General features: G+C 43.3%; 1 protein-coding gene across 6 annotated transcripts in view; it reads left to right on the plus strand.

The window, feature by feature from the left end:
- The first annotated feature begins 17,624 nt into the window (after window positions 1-17,624).
- The window catches only part of PHF21A (PHD finger protein 21A), a 79,063-nt gene continuing 77,001 nt past the window's right edge, over window positions 17,625-19,686 (plus strand). For 2 of the 6 annotated variants that reach the window (XM_075188223.1, XM_075188224.1), the window contains exon 1: window positions 17,626-18,553. The gene's annotated coding sequence lies outside the window, so the exon portion shown is untranslated. Of the gene's footprint in view, window positions 18,554-19,686 lie in introns of all 6 variants that reach the window. The other 4 variants (XM_075188227.1, XM_075188228.1, XM_075188226.1 and 1 more) reach the window with 3 other exon arrangements.

Here is a 19,686-nt window from a genome sequence, read left to right on the forward strand (position 1 = left end):
TTTTATTTACTGATGGACTAATGAGAGGGATAGCCCAGCGAGCCCTAACAAACAGCATCTTACAAGGATCACTGCTGCTGCCTGGCAACTGGCGAGACACCTGCAGGAGAGATCGAAGACGCTGGTTGCCATTGTCTGGCAACCAGCTGGGGCGGCGTCTGCCGAGTTCTATTAGCGATAGGACGCTAGTTGCCGTTACCAGGCAACCGGCTCAGTGAACAAATGGCGCTAGTATTAACACTTCTGTTTTATTTAACTTCACCCAAAACTTTTTTATTGAATTTTTTAAACTGAACAATAACAAAACATTCTCTCCCCTCTAAATAAAGCAACAAAGAAAGCTACAATCCCAAGGTACAGTATTACGAACTACAAAAATACAAAAGAGCCACTGGCCCAATGATGCCAAACCCGAAACAGCGCAGAAAAATCATAAGCAGATTACATATTACACATGGAGGGCTGAATGCAAAATAAAATAAAACTCACATGAGATAACCAACATATATAACATCATAACTAGATGAATATGCACAATTATATTTATGAATACATGAAGAAACACAGGTGATAAAGCATGTATGGGCATCGATAAGGAAGGAACAATCATATCGGGCACCTAAATGGAGATCGTCAGCAGAGTCTTCAGCTAGAGACATAAGGCGTACCGTGACTTAAGCCATTAGGACCATATATTATAATATTTAGGCATGGAAACCCTGGTCATGTGGATGTAATGTCCGTGGCCAACGTGTCATTCACTAGGGCTACCCTATTACCAAATTTAGGATCTTCAGCAGTCATCCATTTTCTGGCAATAGTAACCTTGGGCAAGGTCAGAAAACATATAACATACTGGGAGGATGATCTACCCAAGAGAAGATCAAGAGAGAGCCCAAATAAGCAAACCTTCGAAAACCAAAGGGGGAACCTGTATACACGTCTTTACTGCCTCTCAGAACTGCCCGTCCCCTGGAGAGGACCAAAAGAGATGCCTGAAATCAGCCGAACCCATGCCACACTTGGGGCAATTAGGATCTTGTCTCCTACCCAATTTCATTAGTCTTATAAGAGTATAGTAAACTCTATGCAGTAAATACAAATGAATCTGACGAAAACTGATGCATTTTTAGCACTGCCAAGCATGGTGCTCCAATCCTCTCTATACAGGGGCCCCAACTCCACTGTCTACCCATCTAGCTTTAAAATAACTAATTCTGATTTGAATTGGTCAAAGCATTTTAGGTAAGTGTTAGTATAAAGCTGACTAACTGACTGTACCCCATACCAAAGCAATGAGGGGAGCAATCCCCAGTTTACGTAGCTAACCCAACCGAGAGTTACCCCAGATAGGAGTGTCCTGATCTCAACCCACATAATCTACAGATTCATGCAACAGTTTGCAAACCAGAATTGACTATCTAAGAAGGGGGGGAGGGGTTGTATTTCTGGAGACCATGGTCCCCAGAAGGACGTGAAGCAGAGAGTTAAAGGTCCCTATCTGCCCATGTAAAAACCCACTAAGTGTGCCCCCCCAGGGTCATTCCCAACCCATCCTTTAAATGTGACAACAGGGCTGCAAAGTAATATATTTTAAAGTTAGGGAAGGCAAGGCAAAGGGCATCCAGGCCTATACGAGCCCTTATGTCCCCCCAGACCAGAGAGGAAAGATACCTATTAATCCGGGAGATAACTTGTCCAGGGATATAAGTAGATGCATACTGCAATGGGTATAGGAGTTTAGACTGTATAATCATTTTTATTAAATTTACCTGGCCTGTCACAGTCAGTGGGAACTTTTTACATGTATGAAATTTAGACTTAATGTACTCAATGACAGGGTCTACGTCAAGAGTGAAGTCAGGAATATTTGAGAAATCTGTATCCCTAAGCCTGCGCATTGAGGGGTATGCCTCTACAGAGAGGGAATATAATAGACAGCATAATGGGAAGAATCCTTCAATCCACAATTGCTTTTACTTAGTACTAGATATAGCTGGGTTTCTACCAGCATGATCTGTAGTATTTAGGAAAATGCAACGGAGTCTCTGTTGCAGTAATAGACTACTAATGTAGGTACCCATCTGACGGAGGTCACTTTGTGCTGGTTGATGGGCACCCACAATTTGATCAACATGTGCACGGAGAACCTCATTTTTGTTCCAGACATTACAAAGCAATGTAGCGGCGCTTATTATACATATACACATATGAATTATATATATTCTCTCCATTTCCTCAGGAGCTTAGAAAAACATTATTCCTATTGTCAGTGACTGCTGAATTTGACTTTTTATATTCACCCTGAGACATTCAAGTCTCACTTTGATATCTTATTGGTGAGCACTGTTACAAGGTATATTTTATGTAGTGTAACCAGGGAGGGGGGGGGGGTGCTCATTTTGTTCTCCCGGTATGGTTCTCCAATATTGCAACTGCGTCCGCATTACCCTTAGAGCGAACACATCAGATTGACTATTGAGATAAATCTGTGGGTCTTTACTAGCAGCTCTATTATGTCTACCTAGAATTCCTTGTATCTGGCAGGCAGGAATAAGTAAATGGGCTCTGTTGTGTACACTAGTCACAAAAACAGGACTCTGGTTGTATACTAGACATAGGAATGGGGTTCTTTTTTTGCATACTAGCTCCCAGAGTAGGGCAATACTTTATATTTTACCAACCATTTTAAGACTCTGTTGTGTATAATATCTATTAGAATGTACGGTACTTACAAAAATGGGGCTCTGCTTCCTATACCTGTCACCAGAATGGGACTCTGCTTCCTATACTTGTCACCAGAATGGGACTCTGCTTCCTATACCTGTCACCAGAATGGGACTCTGCTTCCTATACCAGTCACCAGAATGGGACTCTGCTTCCTATACCTGTCACCAGAATGGGACTCTGCTTCCTATACCAGTCACCAGAATGGGACTCTGCTTCCTATACCAGTCACCAGAATGGGACTCTGCTTCCTATACCAGTCACCAGAATGGGACTCTGCTTCCTATACCAGTCACCAGAATGGGACTCTGCTTCCTATACCAGTCACCAGAATGGGACTCTGCTTCCTATACCAGTCACCAGAATGGGACTCTGCTTCCTATACCAGTCACCAGAATGGGACTCTGCTTCCTATACCAGTCACCAGAATGGGACTCTGCTTCCTATACCAGTCACCAGAATGGGACTCTGCTTCCTATACCAGTCACCAGAATGGGACTCTGCTTCCTATACCAGTCACCAGAATGGGACTCTGCTTCCTATACCAGTCACCAGAATGGTGCTCTGCTTCCTAAACATGTCACCAGAATGGGACTCTGCTTCCTATACTTGTCACCAGAATGGGGCTCTGCTTCCTATACATGTCACCAGAATGGGACTCTGCTTCCTATACTTGTCACCAGAATGGGGCTCTGCTTCCTATACATGTCACCAGAATGGGACTCTGCTTCCTATACCTGTCACCAGAATGGGATTCTGCTTCCTATACCTGTCACCAGAATGGGACTCTGCTTCCTATACCTGTCACCAGAATGGGACACTGCTTCCTATACCTGTCACCAGAATGGGACTCTGCTTCCTATACCTGTCACCAGAATGGGACTCTGCTTCCTATACCTGTCACCAGAATGGGACTCTGCTTCCTATACCTGCAGGGCCTGATCAACCACTAGGCTGACCAGGCTGCAGCCTGGGGCGCTGGGTCCCGGGGGGCGCGGCACTGTGGGTATTTTTTTTAATTTTTTTTTCTTCATTCATTTTTTTTTTCGGGGTGGGGGAGGGGGGGGTCGCCGCTGGGGGTCGCCGCGGGGGGGTGGAGGGCTCGACGATCAAAAGCATTGGTGGTCAGTGGTTAGCAACACACAGCCAATCGCCAGGCTGCCTGTTGCTGTGCAGCAGACAGGAAGCAGGACGTCTTCACTTCTGCTGATCTGAGGAGAGGAGCGACGCTGGCACAACTACAGGTAAGTGAAGGGGGGAACTGCCCTGCATATCTATAGGGAGGGGGGGGAACTGCCCTGCATATCTATAGGGAGGGGGGGGAACTGCCCTGCATATCTATAGGGAGGGGGGGGGGGAACTGCCCTGCATATCTATAGGGAGGGGGGGGAACTGCCCTGCATATCTATAGGGAGGGGGGGGGAACTGCCCTGCATATCTATAGGGAGGGGGGGGAACTGCCCTTCATATCTATAGGGAGGGGGGGAACTGCCCTTAATATCTATAGGGAGGGGGGGGAACTGCCCTGCATATCTATAGGGAGGGGGGGGGGAACTGCCCTGCATATCTATAGGGAGGGGGGGAACTGCCCTGCATATCTATAGGGAGGGGGGGGGAACTGCCCTGCATATCTATAGGGAGGGGGGGAACTGCCCTGCATATCTATAGGGAGGGGGGGAACTGCCCTGCATATCTATAAGGAGGGGGGGAACTGCCCTGCATATCTATAGGGAGGGGGAGCACTGCCCTGCATATCTATAGGGAGGGGGAACTTGCCTGCATATCTATAGGAAGGGGGGGGGGAAACTACCCTGCATATCTATAGGGAGGGGGGGAACTACCCTGCATATCTATAGAGAGGGGGGGGGGTAACTACCCTGCATATCTATAGGGAGGGGGGGGGACTACCCTGCATATCTATAGGGAGGGAGAGGGGGGACTGTCATGCATATGTATAGGGAGGGAGAGGGGGACTGTCATACAAATCTATAGGGTGGGAGGGGGGGCTGCCATGAAAATCTATAGGGCGGTAGAGAGGTTGATATGTATGAAGGAGGGCAGAGGAGGGGGGCTGATATATGTGACTGGGGGAGTTTTGATGTGACGGGGGGGTTAGCTAGCTAGCAGAGTGGAGGTAAGGAAAATAGCTGCAAGGGGGGTGAATGCAGGGTGGGAGGTAAAGAAAATGGCTGCAGCAGGGGTTAAGGAAAATGGCTGTGGGGGGGGGGGTTGTGGTTAAGGAAAATGGCTGCAGGGGGTATTTAAAAAATAGAGCAGCTTTGGGGGGCAGAATCTCATGATTGTGTGATGGTCACATGGGTGTCTCAGCAATCACTAGAATACTAAATATTAGTGAGATGGGGCTGGTAGAGGTTTGTATTTGATTGACAACAAATATTCAGATATTGCTTATATATGCCTGTCCAATGGGGTACTTTTAGCTGGCCATAATGGAGTATTTTGTTTTAACTAAAGGGCCTAATCATTCAGGGTTTGCATTATAATACATTTTTGCATTTTCAAAAAAGGACGCCAACTTTCCAGAAGCCAGCGAGAGGATAACAAAGTTGCAAGAGAGAAGAGCAAGGACAGGTAAGAGACAATGGCACAATCTGTCTAAATTTGAATGCTGGAGAATACACCTGAACATTCATATTCAGGAGTGTTCCTATACACCTATATATTCAGAGGAGGGGGGGGGGGCGCTGCGGCCGTATTAGCCTAGGGCGGCCAGAACCCTTAATCAGGCCCTGTATACCTGTCACCAGAATGGGACTCTGCTTCCTAAACATGTCACCAGAATGGGATTCTGCTTCCTAAACATGTCACCAGAATGGGACTCTGCTTCCTAAACATGTCACCAGAATGGGACTCTGCTTCCTAAACATGTCACCAGAATGGCGCTCTGCTTCCTATACATGTCACCAGAATGGGGCTCTGCTTCCCATACATGTCACCAGAATGGGGCTCTGCTTCCTATACCTTCACCAGAATGGGACTCTGCTTCCTATACCTTCACCAGAATGGGGCTCTGCTTCCTATACCTGTCACCAGAATAGGACTCTGCTTCCTATACATGTCACCAGAATGGGCTTCAATAAGAGTTGGACGTACACCAGTGGTTGGCAAATGGAAGCAGAGTACAGAAAAACATGTTTACATAAGTGTGACATAATTAGATATGGACGCTGTTGAAGTATAACAACAGCTATAGGCTTAGTATTACTTTAGTGACTATACTAGATGGACAGTAGATGGCGCTGTATCTTACATTGTCACTGTGTAGTCTCTCTGTATTGTGAGAGTGTACTCTCGTCGATCTCTTTTGGTTAATTCTCCATGTAGTGACTTTATACCTGTACTATTCACTAAAAATTTTCCCACAATTTTTCCCTGCATATTGATGATTGAACACAGAAGCATAATCTGCAACAAGTTACGGGTCCGGATACTGCACACCAGAAGAATATAAGTAATCTTACAGTGAAATATGAAACTCGCATAGTGAATGTGAGTAACTTAATATTGTATTTCAAAAGGGAATAAAGAAAAGCCTTATATATGCTTCACCTTTAAACAAACAAACAAAACAAACAAACAAAAAACAACCCCAAATTTTCCGACGGGGTCTTTTGTCTGTATGTCAGTTTGCATGAGAAGGTTCATGAAAAAGAGTTCTGACTTGTACTCAGTGGTGGAATTCAAATAAATTAACAACCGGTTCTTTGCCCTAATGACCGTTTTAAGTATACAAAAAGATATACCGAAAGGTATATAACATTGAATCACAATAGGAATTAAATTTAAATATAGGTAATAAAAGGTAATGCCCTTCTTCGTCACACTGTGCCATGCTGCTTTTGTCTCCCTTCATACTCTGCCATGCTGCCTTTGCTCCCCCTTCACACTCTGCCATGTTGCCTTTGCTCTCCCTTCACCCTCTGCCATGCTGCCTTTGCTCCCCCTTCACACTCTGCCACGCTGCCTTTGCTCCCCCCTTCACACTCTGCCATGTTGCCTTTGCTCCCCCTTCACACTCTGCCATGTTGCCTTTGCTCCCCCTTCACACTCTGCCACGCTGCCTTTGCTCCCCCTTCACACTCTGCCACGCTGCCTTTGCTCCCCCTTGCTTCCATTCCTTCACTTACCTTTTCTATCAACTTCTTTCTTCTTGCTTGCCGTCTCCTCTCTGTGCCGCTCCTCACTGAACATGACGTACTCAAGCCCGACATTCAGTGCAGACAGAGAACGGAGGAGGAGTGCAGGCGCCGCGAACAGGTGAGTATTTTTTTTTTTTTTAAAGGACCCTGCTCCCCCCATTAACGAAGAGGGTGGACTCAGGCTGGAGCCACCGGTTCGCAGAACTGAGCCTAAAATTAGGTATCGGTTCTGGCGAACAGGTGGGAACCGGCTGAGTCCCACCACTGCCTGTACTGTATAAGACTTGCATCATTTGTGGGAACAAGGTAAGTTATACATAATATCATTACACTGTATAAATTCTATTATATTCAAAAAATGTATCAGCTTTAAAAAGTAATTGTTAGGGGGATCTCCATTAATCTATATTAAAAATTATACATGAAAACCATGAAAAGACTTTTATTGTACCTTTCTTTTAAAAAGGGAACTGCTATGAATCGGTCATCCAAATTCCTTCTCTGGGCATTAGAAGCTTACGCGTCTTCTTGTTGGCTGATGATGTGAGGAGGTCACAGTAAACACATGTAATATAAGAGTATTTTACACAGGTATACATATACATTAATTAAAGATGAGTGATATCACACAAGGTTTGTACAACCATTGAGTTTACTTGTCAGCATCAGGGAAGTGCAGCTGGTAGCTGCGTAGTGAGTAGTCATTTAGAAGGGGGTGCAGCGCTCCCAGTCCAATACCGCTGGGTCCCGGGCTCTGACACTTCATTGTTACGGTAAAAACTGCAGGTAGTGGTCAGTAACATCTAACAGACAGCTCTCAGTTATTAATAGTGTCAGACAAGAAACAAAAAAGTTTCCTGTCTGACATAACACATCAGCATGCTGGAAGACGTTTGCTAGATGTTATTGAGAGCACCTGGGGGTCTTACTCATATCAACAAGTAATAGTGGCGGATCCAGGGGGGGTGATCGGGGCGATTTCCCCCCCTAGCAGGGGCTTGCTGCCGACAGCTGCACACTGTGCAGGTCGGTTCAGCAGTGACAGTGTGCTGCCCGGCTGCTCTAATTGTGTTTTAAACACAATCAGAGCAGCGGGGCAGCACACTGTCACTGCCAAGCGGACCTGCACATAGTGTGCAGCCGCCGACAGCCTTAGAAATCAGAAAGGGGACGGGGCCTAAATCGTCCCCCCTAAAATCGCCCTGGGTAAAGCAGTTGTCTAGATCCGCCCCTGACAAGTAAGTGGTAGAGCTGGTCTGCTCTACATGAACAATCAGATTGGAGGTCTGCTATACACTAGCCAAAGTCTGCCTGCGGACAGTCCTGCCTTCTGAAGGGACTGTTTTTGTTGACCAAAAGGCTGCGCTCTCACACCAAAATTGGTGTTTTGGGGTAAGGTTCGGAAGGCCTAGGGTAGGGGCGTTGTCATCTTGGATTCCGTCCCATGATTCCTCCCAGCCAATCAGGGGATAGCAGCCTCCACTTCAAGTTTCCCTCCAAAACCAGTTCCTGGGAGCTGCCATATTTGGATATGGTCACCTGATCCATCTCAGAAACTCTGAGTGCTGCTTCTACCAAGCTGACCGCAGTATCCAATAAGGAATCAACAACTACTATAAAATGACTTCCTGGAGCCCTTAACTGTTGCCAGTGCAACATTGTTATTTCAAAAACCAACCTGGTTCCCAGCAGTCTGCAATCCTTTCTGTTGTTCCCGTTCAGACAGTGCAATCTGCATTCTGGTTCCATTATCCAGCATTCCGGATCCAGCAATTCAGTTCCTGTCCGGTCTCCTCTACTAGTTTATCACCACATGTTCCTGTCCTTTCACCTGCATGCAGAGGAACATAATCAGGCCACCCAGCTTTGTGTATGTAGTCACCAGTCTATCTCCAGAGACACAACCTAGTCTGCGTACGGACAGATCCTCAGGCGTGACACATAGTACTTAGCTAGGGTGGGCAGCATTATTCCCCCCAAGTTTCTTGGGCAGGAAGAGTATGGACTTCGTCATTGTGGGGGTTTCCATCAAGTATAAATTGGACACCATAGCTTGGCGCTTACAAAAATAAAGAGCGTAATATGAGAATATTTGTGAATAAATACATTAGTTGCGGAAGGATTAACATTTTTACGGCTGCTTATGATTGGTCCTAACGCTCACACTCTATCGCTATTTAAAGTTGATGAATGAAATTGATTTGCCGGTTCTGTATTGCCCCGGAAAAAAAAACCAGGTGCTTATAGCAGCCCGGGGAATTTGGCTGACTGCAGAGACACATTAGTGAAACATTTTATGGTGTTTTTAGCTTAGCTTTAAGAATGGGTTATACATGCCCTTTAAACTGTTGCAAAGATGAGGCATGTAATGCTTTGTTGAACTTTAACTGCTAATGATACAGTCAGAAGTATTGTAAACTGTAGCTTTAGTAAAGTAACCATTAACAATTCCAAACTGCCCACTTTTTGTGTATCCAAAATAAGCTAATGAAGTCAAATAAACAAGGCGTTACAATTTATGTAAACATAATTTGCAAATACCAAACCCTCCTCAAGCTTTAACGATCCCTCGTTTGCACGACCAAGTGAGACAACTTTTGTTAAAGCAAAAACTCTCCAATAATGAGGATTGTAGTTCTAGAAAAAATGTTGGGCTACTTAGCAATCACCAAGCTGTTACATAAACAGTAACGAGCGGAGATTTAAAGCATTTATGTTTTTTTTCTTGTCATAGATAGACAAGGAATTCACAGCCAGCAGGAGGAATCAAAAGAAAGACAAATATTTGATACCGGATTTGGCACTCCATATTAGTATTGGTACCAGATAGGGCTTTGTGTATTATACTTGATACCAAACAGCATATTACACTCAGTTACCAATCATGGCAATGTGGCACATCAGTTAGCATTGTTGCCTCACAAAGCTGGGATAATGAGTTTGATTCCAATCAGGGCCCCCCTATATGTATGGTTTGTTACGTTCCCATGTTTGGGTGGGTTTCCTCCCACAGTCCAAAAACATGCTGGTAGGTTAACAGACTTCTGACAAAATGGACCCAAGTCTGTGTATGTGTGGCCTGGAATTTCGATTGCGAGCTTCAGTGGATCAGGGACTGATGAAAATGGCTATATATCCTCTGTACAGCTCTGTGTAATATGGTTGGTGGTATATAAACAATAATAATGCATGATATGACTCTGTATGTTGCACCATTTGAAATTGTTTAACTTTCTAGGTATCTCACTACAAGTCCCAGCATGCTCTGGCACTTCTAGTTCCACAACAGCTTGAGAGCCACAGGTTGCCAAACACATCTTAGACCATAAGGATACGTCGCTTTCCTCCATATTACCATTTTATAAATAATAAAGCAACAATTAGGGGAGGATGTCCATCAAGAATATTTTCCATAAAAATGTGTTCAAATGTTGCAAATTTAATGTTTGCTTCAAAAGTTATAAAACGGACTTCTGGGTGGGTGGGCCTTGAGAAAGATTGGGTTTTTAGTGAGCTCCCTGGGTCTTTTCAACATACGTGCCTCTTTGATTGTCACCAATGACCCCAACTTGCCACCATCACAAGAGGAATAGGAGCAGACAAGTGGGTTACTGAACACCAGCTCCCTGCGCAACTTCTTTGCCCGGAATCCAGCTCAGACATTTTTGAGTGGAAGACGAGGCCGACATCTTGGATGGGCGGCCTAGCAGAAACTGACTGCCGAGATCTGCACCTCCCCTACATAGCTGTCCTGTGACTTGCACCAGCTTGGGACTGCAGTCTGCTACTACTCCCACTGGAGGGACAACTTACCTTGTTCTGGAACTGCAGTGGTGCGGTGATCCTCATCCACTTCTCGTGGAACCCTATGGCCTGGTGTGGACATTCTTAGATTTACAACGTGATCACCTTCAGCTGGGAACTATCATATTAACCTCCTTTAAGCATTGGGTGGTTGTGTGTGAATCCCTGCACTCAATTCATGCTGCAATGACTTTCCCCCGAACCACTAGGGAGTAGGTGGTAAGACTTTACCAAATACACTGCCCTGAACCATCATACCGCTTTAATATCACCTGTTTCTATATTCCTTTATTGCATTTGTACTTGGGGGGCTTTCCCAGCCAGTTATTGGAAACGTTTTTGACTAATTTTTCTTTGTCTTTGAGCTGGCATTACACTACTGTGAGCTTGAAACTAGCAGTTTGGGATCCCTATTTTTTTTTTCTTTACAGCGTGTGAGCTTTACTTGTACTTTATACCTAACTGCAGACTACAAAACTTATAGCCTCTTCATTGACACTTGGACTAGTGGCCCTGCTGCTTTCTATTACCGTACTTATCCATGTTTGGTGCCTAGTACCAATTGGATATTTTCCGACTGTGTTTGGAGGCTTGAGAGATGTTAATTGATCTACATGTCACTGCAATATAGCCTTCGGACTCTGTTAGCCATCCCTACCGTGGATCTTAAGGTGCAAGCTGGACGTGGTGCCATCTACATTATCCGCTATTTTATTTGGTGACTTCTGGACGGTTACCTACCACAGGCTCTGCAGTCTTGTTCAATCCTTTGTGGCTGTGTAGGGTGGTGGCGTTAACATATCTACAAGATTTTGACTGTTTTCTCTGCAACTGTACTCCCATTTACATATACATTTATATGTTGTTGTTTTTTTTGTGTGTACTTGCCTTTTAGCTATTATATTGTTGGCTGTGCTTGTTTTTTTTATTCAATTATTCTATTTGGGTGACCTGCCAATCTTAACTCCTGCACCTTTATTATGGATAGCTATATGGGCAAAACACCTGACTCAAAAAAGGGCAAATCACCACTAGATGTCAGGCACAGAATAGCCCCCCACCTCCCTCCCAATAGTCCCCTTCACTTTCCCTAATGGATTCTAACCTCAGATTCTTTACTCGTGCCTATGGTCGCAGAGACTGTCAAGGAGATGTCACTCTTTTTTTTTTTTTTTCCAAAACGTTTTATTTGCATTTGCAAACACAAATAACATAGTAGATATTCAATACATATTTTCAAATAGCGACATGTGTCATAGAAACATATAAATATATATATATATACAGATGTCACTCATTTTAATGCCCATTGAACAGAAAGGGATGGTATACAATCCACTATTGCCGATGCAGTGGCTCAATTAGAATACAATACAAAACGCATTACCTCCTTGGAGTCCAGAGTCAGTGATGTGGAGAACTCAACAACATCCATGCAAAATATAATATGCTCCGTGGGTACAACGATTGTGACACAGATAAATTAGACGATTTGGAAAATCGTTATAGACGTATTAACCTTATATTTATTGGTGCTCCTGAATCTGTAAAAGGTCCAGGCCTCCTGCGAGATAGTACTGACAGGAGGCTGAAACCAGTTATTGGCAAGTTTCTCAATTATAGGGACAAAGAGTCCATTCTGTATTATTTTTGGAGAGTAGGCTCCCTGCTGGCGAGGCTCCAAAATGTTGTTATTTCAAGACTTCTTGACCATTGTCTCCAAAAACACGTAGGGACTGCACCTCTCTGCAAGTGCCTCTTTGAAAGCCATATCGGCTTTGCCTTGTTGCACACTACAAAATTCTGATTAACAAGAAACGGTCGAAACCATTTTTTTTATAATCCCGCTAGTGCAAGGGAGTTTATTAGACAACTGATTATCTCTGATCATCATTTAAGTCACCCAGAAAAAGAAGGAGTTTGGAAGCAGGATTATTTTGGTTTAACAAATTTTTATGTTCCTTCAACTTGTATTTTCAGCCTACTTTCTAGTTTCATGCTGTTTATTATTTTCTTTGTCTCTGAAGTTTTGTTACCTAGGTGCGGTCATACCAATTTCTGCATGAGAGTGGGCTCTCGCGCTGCTTTCTGGAACAGGGTGAGTGTTGACTGTAGACTTATTATCGTTCTTGTAATCTCAACTAGGAAGAGTATTGGTTGATGTAGACAATGCCTCGCCATCGCTAGGTTCACACAATGTCTTTACTAGGTTCCATATTGTCTCCTGGAATGTGGGAGGTCTCAATACAGCGGTTAAAAGGAAAACAGTTATGACCCACCTGTCATCTGACGTGGCCTTCCACCAGGATATACACTGGAATGGTGCACAGGGAATGACCCTTAAGAGCACGTGGATTCGGGATTGTATCTCAGTTCCTTATTTGACAAAAAAGTGATGTTGTAATTTTACTTAATAAAATACTTGACACAAAGTATAGATACATACTTCTACATTTTACTAGTGATGGGGTAAAATGTACACCATTAAATATTTAGGTTTCTAATATGCCCAATCATAGGTTCTTTACAAAATTGTCCCGCTTACTGCTTTAGAGGGAGATCCCCAACCGCACAGTCAGCAGAGACTTTAACACTGTCAACAACCCCCGATTAGACAAATCCGTTATTCTGTCTTCTCATCCTGGCACTGGCAGGGAAAGTGTTAATTTTTTTCAAGAGTTGCCATGGTCTCACGGACCCTTGGAGGCTTCATAACCCAAGCGATAAAACCTGTACACTCCATTGCCAGGTTCATCATACGTTTTCTCAAATAGACACTGGTTGACCTTGGATCAGTTGTTCTCGAGAGTTAGCTCCCGCTAAATTGAGTACATTTTAATATCTGATTGTGCCCCTATTTCCATTTCCTTGCGTACTTGTTTCTCAACCCATAGATCTTGGAGATTCCCATACCTGAGTCATTCCAACGACTTTGCTGAATATCTGAAACATAAATGGTTAGAATTTGTGGATGGCTCTGTATCATTTTGGGAAACTTCAAATGCGGTACTAAAAGGACATACCATTGCTTATCTGGCCAAAAAGGAACTCAAATATCAAACCAAATATAATCACCTCCATACTGCTGTGAGACGTGCCTTTAAAGAATACACACAATGCCAATCTGCCTCTAACCTAGAAATTTATACGAGAGTCAACTCCTCGAGAGTCTCCTCACTTATCTCTTTTCTGCACAAGATCTGCGTCTCTCATCTGCACTCATTACGTGCTTACATTCCCAGTTACATAACTTTTCTCGGGCTGCACCCAATTTGTGAAATTCCATCCTTCACACATAAAGACTTTCCTCTAGTCTTCAAACCTTCAAATGTTCTCTGAAACCCCACCTCTTCAGGAAAGCTTATAATCTTACTCAACCACCCCCTTAACCTCACTAGGTTACCTCAATACCTCCCTTTACACAGTTAATTGGTTACATAACGTTATTGTACCGAATTTAGCTATGTCAATAAAGTTATTTTGTAACTTCTGCCGATCTCAGAATGTGGAAGGGTTCATTTCTTCAGCCAAGCCTCGTTTCCAAGATAGACGAAAGTATTCATTTTTACCGGAGCCTTGATCCGGAGATAGTATAGACTATAAGAAGGTGTTACATATAGATTTTAGTTAGCCTTGAGAAAGACTCACAATATCAAGTCGAAACGCGTTAGTTATTCAGATGGGAGCCTGATTATCTTTGTATCCCGATTCTGACATTTTCAGATGCGATTCTTTCAGAAGAGTCTAGTACGAGTCCTATCATTACCAGTATTTCATGTTTTAGATATGTTTTGTATGCCTTTTTTTGTTTTATTTATTGAAGCATTTTTCATGTGATAAATGCTTAATAAATGATGATGCACTAGATCTCTTTACTTTCCCTCATTTTATGAACTGTGGTCTTCGGCTGACTCAGGGGAAAGAAGTAATGGGATATTTTTACTGAAAAGTTAAACACCTTTGGAGTTATTGTAAGCATAGGCCCTGTTGGGGACATCACGTGTGAAAACCACAAGGAATATAGGTATTTCTAACCTGCATCTACATGGTGGAAAGAAAAGCTTTTGGGACTATTTGGTTCTGGTAGCTCTGCATTTCATTATAGAGACATACTACACTATTATTTTCTTTGTTGTATGAGTTTGCATTTTAGATTGACAGAATATTCTGTGCAAAAGAAGAATCCCATTAAGTGAAGTTTTATTGAGAAGAATTGTATTACAAAATATTTTGTGAGAATCCTATCATCATCTCGTGTGCTTAAGAGTGAGCGCCAAGTATACGTGTTTATTTGAATATGTAGCACTTAACCTCTTGTATCTAACTCCCATTGTCCCATAGATTGTAAGCTTGCAGGCAAGGCCTTCTTACCTCTCTGTCTCTCTGTATTACCCAATATTGTTTTATTATTGTGTTTGTTCCCAATTGTAAAGCGCTAGGGAAATTGCAGGCGCTATATAAATAAATAATGAAGGATGAGAGTCTCCTACTCTCCAATGGGCAGACAAAAATTGACTATACCTGAAATCGGTATTATAGGTGGGAGATTAAGGCAGTCAAGGTCTTAGCAAATATGACAGATTTTGTTAATACAAAACCTGACTACAGGGGCGAGACATGTTACCACCTCCGAAATAATCTGTCAGTTTCATTCTTTTTATGAAAATCTTTACTCAGGTGCTCTTCTGCACATGCATAGACAAGAACTCTCGGAAGAATGGATTGATTAACAATTGGAAGGTGTGGTAGGTCTCCCGCATTAAATATAAACTTAACAGTAATCATTTATTTTATTTACCATTGATGGGTAATCCAGACTGTCAAGATGACCAGGCTTTGGATCTATTTACTATCTGGAATTAGGTCATTGGTAGATTTAACAGAATTATTTTTATTGGGGTATTTAAATGGTAAAGGAAAGGGGTACAGAAAAAAGAAAGGGAATGGGGAGTGGTACATAGTGGGGAGCAGACAAAACACAAGATACATACAATGAAAAGGTAATTGTTAGATTTAAATACTAAAAAAAAACCACTTACAGTTCCACAGATTCTTGGGAGATTTCATTTACCCAATACACATATATTTGCAATTCACCAAGCCCAATACTAGGTGTCCACTACTCTTAAATTAATTTCCGCTCAAGTTGGTCCAATGAGTTGGACTTGGTGATTACTAAACCCCTTACAGGCTGTAGGGCCATAACTAACTTTTCTAAAACGCATTCCGATCTTATTGGGCTGAACTCTTCCCACATGTAACACAGGACAGTATCTTTAAAACTCTTTTTAAGATGCTTTTCGTAGCAACAGCAGGAATTATTAAAAGCAGTTCCCTGCTACCTCACAGAGTACTGATACCTAGCAACGCCCATTCAGTCGAGAGAGCAACATAAGAAGATGCATAGAGGTATGTTGGTAGACTTGCTGCTAAATCTGTTAATGTTAGGGCATTCCCACATACAATGGGAGAAAGAAGCATCGGGAGCATGACATTTTAAGCAAATACTAGAGTCCGACAAACCAATGGTGTATCTACGGTGTAGGGATAAGTATCCTCTGTGGAAAATATTCTAAAACATTTCCCTATATATGCTGGAAGTTACGTATTAACTAAAAACTTAAGGGAAATATTTACTAAACTGCGTTAGAAAAAGTGGAGATGTTGCCTATAGCAACCATTCAGATTCTAGCTGTCATTTTGCATAATGTACTAAATAAATGATACCCAGAATCTGATTGGTTGCTATAGGCAACATCTGCACTTTTTCTAACCCGCAGTTTAGTAAGTATACCCCTTAAGTTTTTTGGTTAACTTAATACGTAACTTCCAGCATATATAGGGAAATGTTTTAGAATATTTTCCAGAGACTACTTATCCCTACAGTGTAGACACACCATTGGTTTGTCGGACTCTAGTACTTGCTTAAAATGTCATGCTCCCAAAGTTTCTTTCTTCAACTGTATGTGGGAATGCCCTAACATTAAAAGATTTAGCAGCAAGTCTACCAACACACCTCTGTGCATCTACTTATGTCCCTCTCTCAGCTGAATGGTCGTTGCTAGGTATCAATACTGTGTCCTCACAAATGACGAGAGGTAGCAGGAAACTGCTTTTAATAATTCCTGCTGTTGCCAAGAAAAGCCTCTTAGAAATGTGGCTACCAAACCGGCCACCACCTATGGATGTTTTTTGCCTTTAGAATTGACTTGCTTGAATCCTCTTTGCATAAGGAAAAGCCAAAGGGGTATAAAAAAAATGGGTTTCTGCGGGTTTGAAAAAAAATGGAGATGTTGCCTATAGCAACCAATCAGATTCTCGCTTTCACTTATTTAGTACATTCTACAAAATGACAGCTAGAATCGGATTGGTTGCTATAAGCAACATCTCCACTTTTTTCAAAACCAGTTTAGTAAATGTACCCCACAAACTTTTTTGAAGTGTGGGAAAGTTTTATCGTCTTCATACCAACTGCATTAAAATCTTAAATTTCTACATGCCCGTTAATTTTGATTCTGATATTTCTACCCAGTAACTGTACAATTGGCTCTCATGTAATCTTCAATTGTATTTCTATGGTCCACTGAATCAAATATAGTGAATTCTTATGGTCTCCATCATTCTTGTTGGACTGTACTTGTCTTCATTCCTTTTCTGCTTCAATAAAATACAAAAAAAAAAAGTTGTAAAAATAATTTAAATGTTGTCTTCAATATTTCTCATCATCATTTTATTTCACAGTTGTCTTTTTTTCCATTTTGTTTAACTGTGATTGAATCAGCTTTTCACTTCATACTCAGCACATAGTGCACTTTTTTTTGTATTTCTGATTTCCCCCTCCATTTTAACCCCTCCTTTGTTTGTCTCTCATCTCATCCCCTCTTTTTCTGCACTTTCCTCCTCCCTCTTTTCCTCCTTCCCGTCTCCTTGTTCCCCCCCCCTCTCTCTCTCTCTCTCTCTCACTTCTCTTTACTTTACTTTTCCTTTACTTTACATCCGGGTTTTTTTCCCTAGGCAATGGGAGCCGCATCACACCCCGTTCCTTAGGCAAAGTGAAATAAATTCGCTGCACCGACACGTGAAATAGTCCTCTCTTTTCCTCGCTTCTCTTCCCTTCCAGGGGACCCTGGGGCTCCCCGTCCCCACGCCAAAGAGGGGGTTCTCTGCTACGGGGGATGGTTTGGCAAACTTGCCGACCGCATTTAACCGAATAATTGCATCTTCTCCGTGTACCAATCACAACCCACCCCCCTTCTCCCTCCGCTCGCCGGCCGCTCGGGCCCTTTTTTTTTCCCTTTTGAAAACGTCACAGGGGCCTGTGTGTGTGTGCGCGCGCGCGCCCGACACCCCTCCCTGCTTAGCGGATAGGACCCCGCGGGAGCGCGCCTGATAGAGAGGAGAGCGAGGGGGGGAGTGCGGCGGAGGGATCCGGCTCCGGGTGCACTGCGGCTCGGGGAGGGAGAGAGTTCTTCTTTTGCCATCACTTTCTCTTTATTTATTTATTTGCCCCCCCCCCCTCCTCCTCTTTACCCGACCGGGGGCAATTAATTCTCTCTATTACCCGGTGATTGCCGCTTCCCCCCCCCCCCTTCCCTCTGTCTTTATTCTCATCTAATTCCCCCCCCCCTCCTTCTGCTGGAAGGGGGGCAGAGGGCTTGTAGTGAAGGGGGGTGCCCCCCCGTGTTATTTACCCCCAGCCTGCGGGGGCCGGGGGGCTGTGAGGGAAGATGTGGCGGTGACAGCCTCTCCCCCCTCCCCTGAAAGAAGAGGAGGAAAAGAGAAGAAAGAAAGAAGAAGAAGAGGAGGAGTGGGGAGCAGTCCCGGCGACCCCCACCCCCAGGACCGGGGGACTCCTGCAGCAGGTGTGGGCCGAGGGCTGGTGGTGGCAGAGGAGGAGGAGGAGGAGGGGGGTCAGGCCGGGTGGGTACAGGGGTGCTGGAAGTTGGGAGTGAGAAGTAAGGCTGAGCAGGCCTGGGAGCCGGGGAGTGTGGTGCTGAGGGGACAGCTGATCAGTGTGAGTCTCCCAGACACTAAGTGTGAGTGTGACCAGGAGCAGACACTGTCCTGCTTGTGCCCACATGTGGGATATTATATATACACTACTTCTGTCTGCACAAGTGTATGTGTGTGTGTGTGTGGTGACAATGAGGGACCTGTGTGTGTGTGTGACACTGATTTAAAGTTCTTGTGTTTACACCATGAATAAGCACAACTCTGACTACAGACGTGGGACAATAACAAGGGGACCTTAGTGTGAGTGCACACTTATCTCACTGGACCTCTTTGGGATCCAAATCGCCCTCCCCACTTCCAATTTATTTATTTTTTTCTATTGGGACAGTTGCACAGATTGGATAAAGTCCTCTATTGGCTCATAAAAGTGTAGCACTGTGTATGTTAGTGTTTTGTGGTATTTGTTGTTGTGTGTCGCAAGCTACTGTTTGTATCGTCAACAACATTTTTTTATATAGCGCCAGCAAATGCCGTAGCGCTTTACAATTGGGACTCATTTGTATATGAAAATCTGAATTGGGTTGTAGGATAGTGTAAGGTATAATATGTATTTCCTATGACATACCTAAAGTTTTCTACTTTTGTCATTGGCAGTGTTGGCACCTATGTAAATATGTCTGTTGTATGGGATTATTTTTGTGATACAGATTTTAAGTAGAACGTCATAGAGATTGAACTGGTCAAAAATGTTTGTCAATGATAAGTAACTTTTATGAGAGTGATGGTGCATAAGATTGTGTGACCCTGGGAAAAAAAATCATGTGAGTGAAATAACCTAATTTTTGTTTATAATAGCAAATCCATACATCGTTTTTGATGGTTATTTCCCAAATCATTTCATTCTACTACACTTTATAATGACCAGTGCTCCAGAAAATGTCTTGTATGCTCCCTCTTTATATCTCCTTTTTTCTTTTTTAATACCATAACCACTTATCACCAGGTGTATTCTTTGCACAAAAGTGTATTTAAAGGTATGAAT

This window comes from Mixophyes fleayi, chromosome 10 (assembly GCF_038048845.1).
Source record: "Mixophyes fleayi isolate aMixFle1 chromosome 10, aMixFle1.hap1, whole genome shotgun sequence".
NCBI lineage: Eukaryota > Metazoa > Chordata > Amphibia > Anura > Limnodynastidae > Mixophyes > Mixophyes fleayi.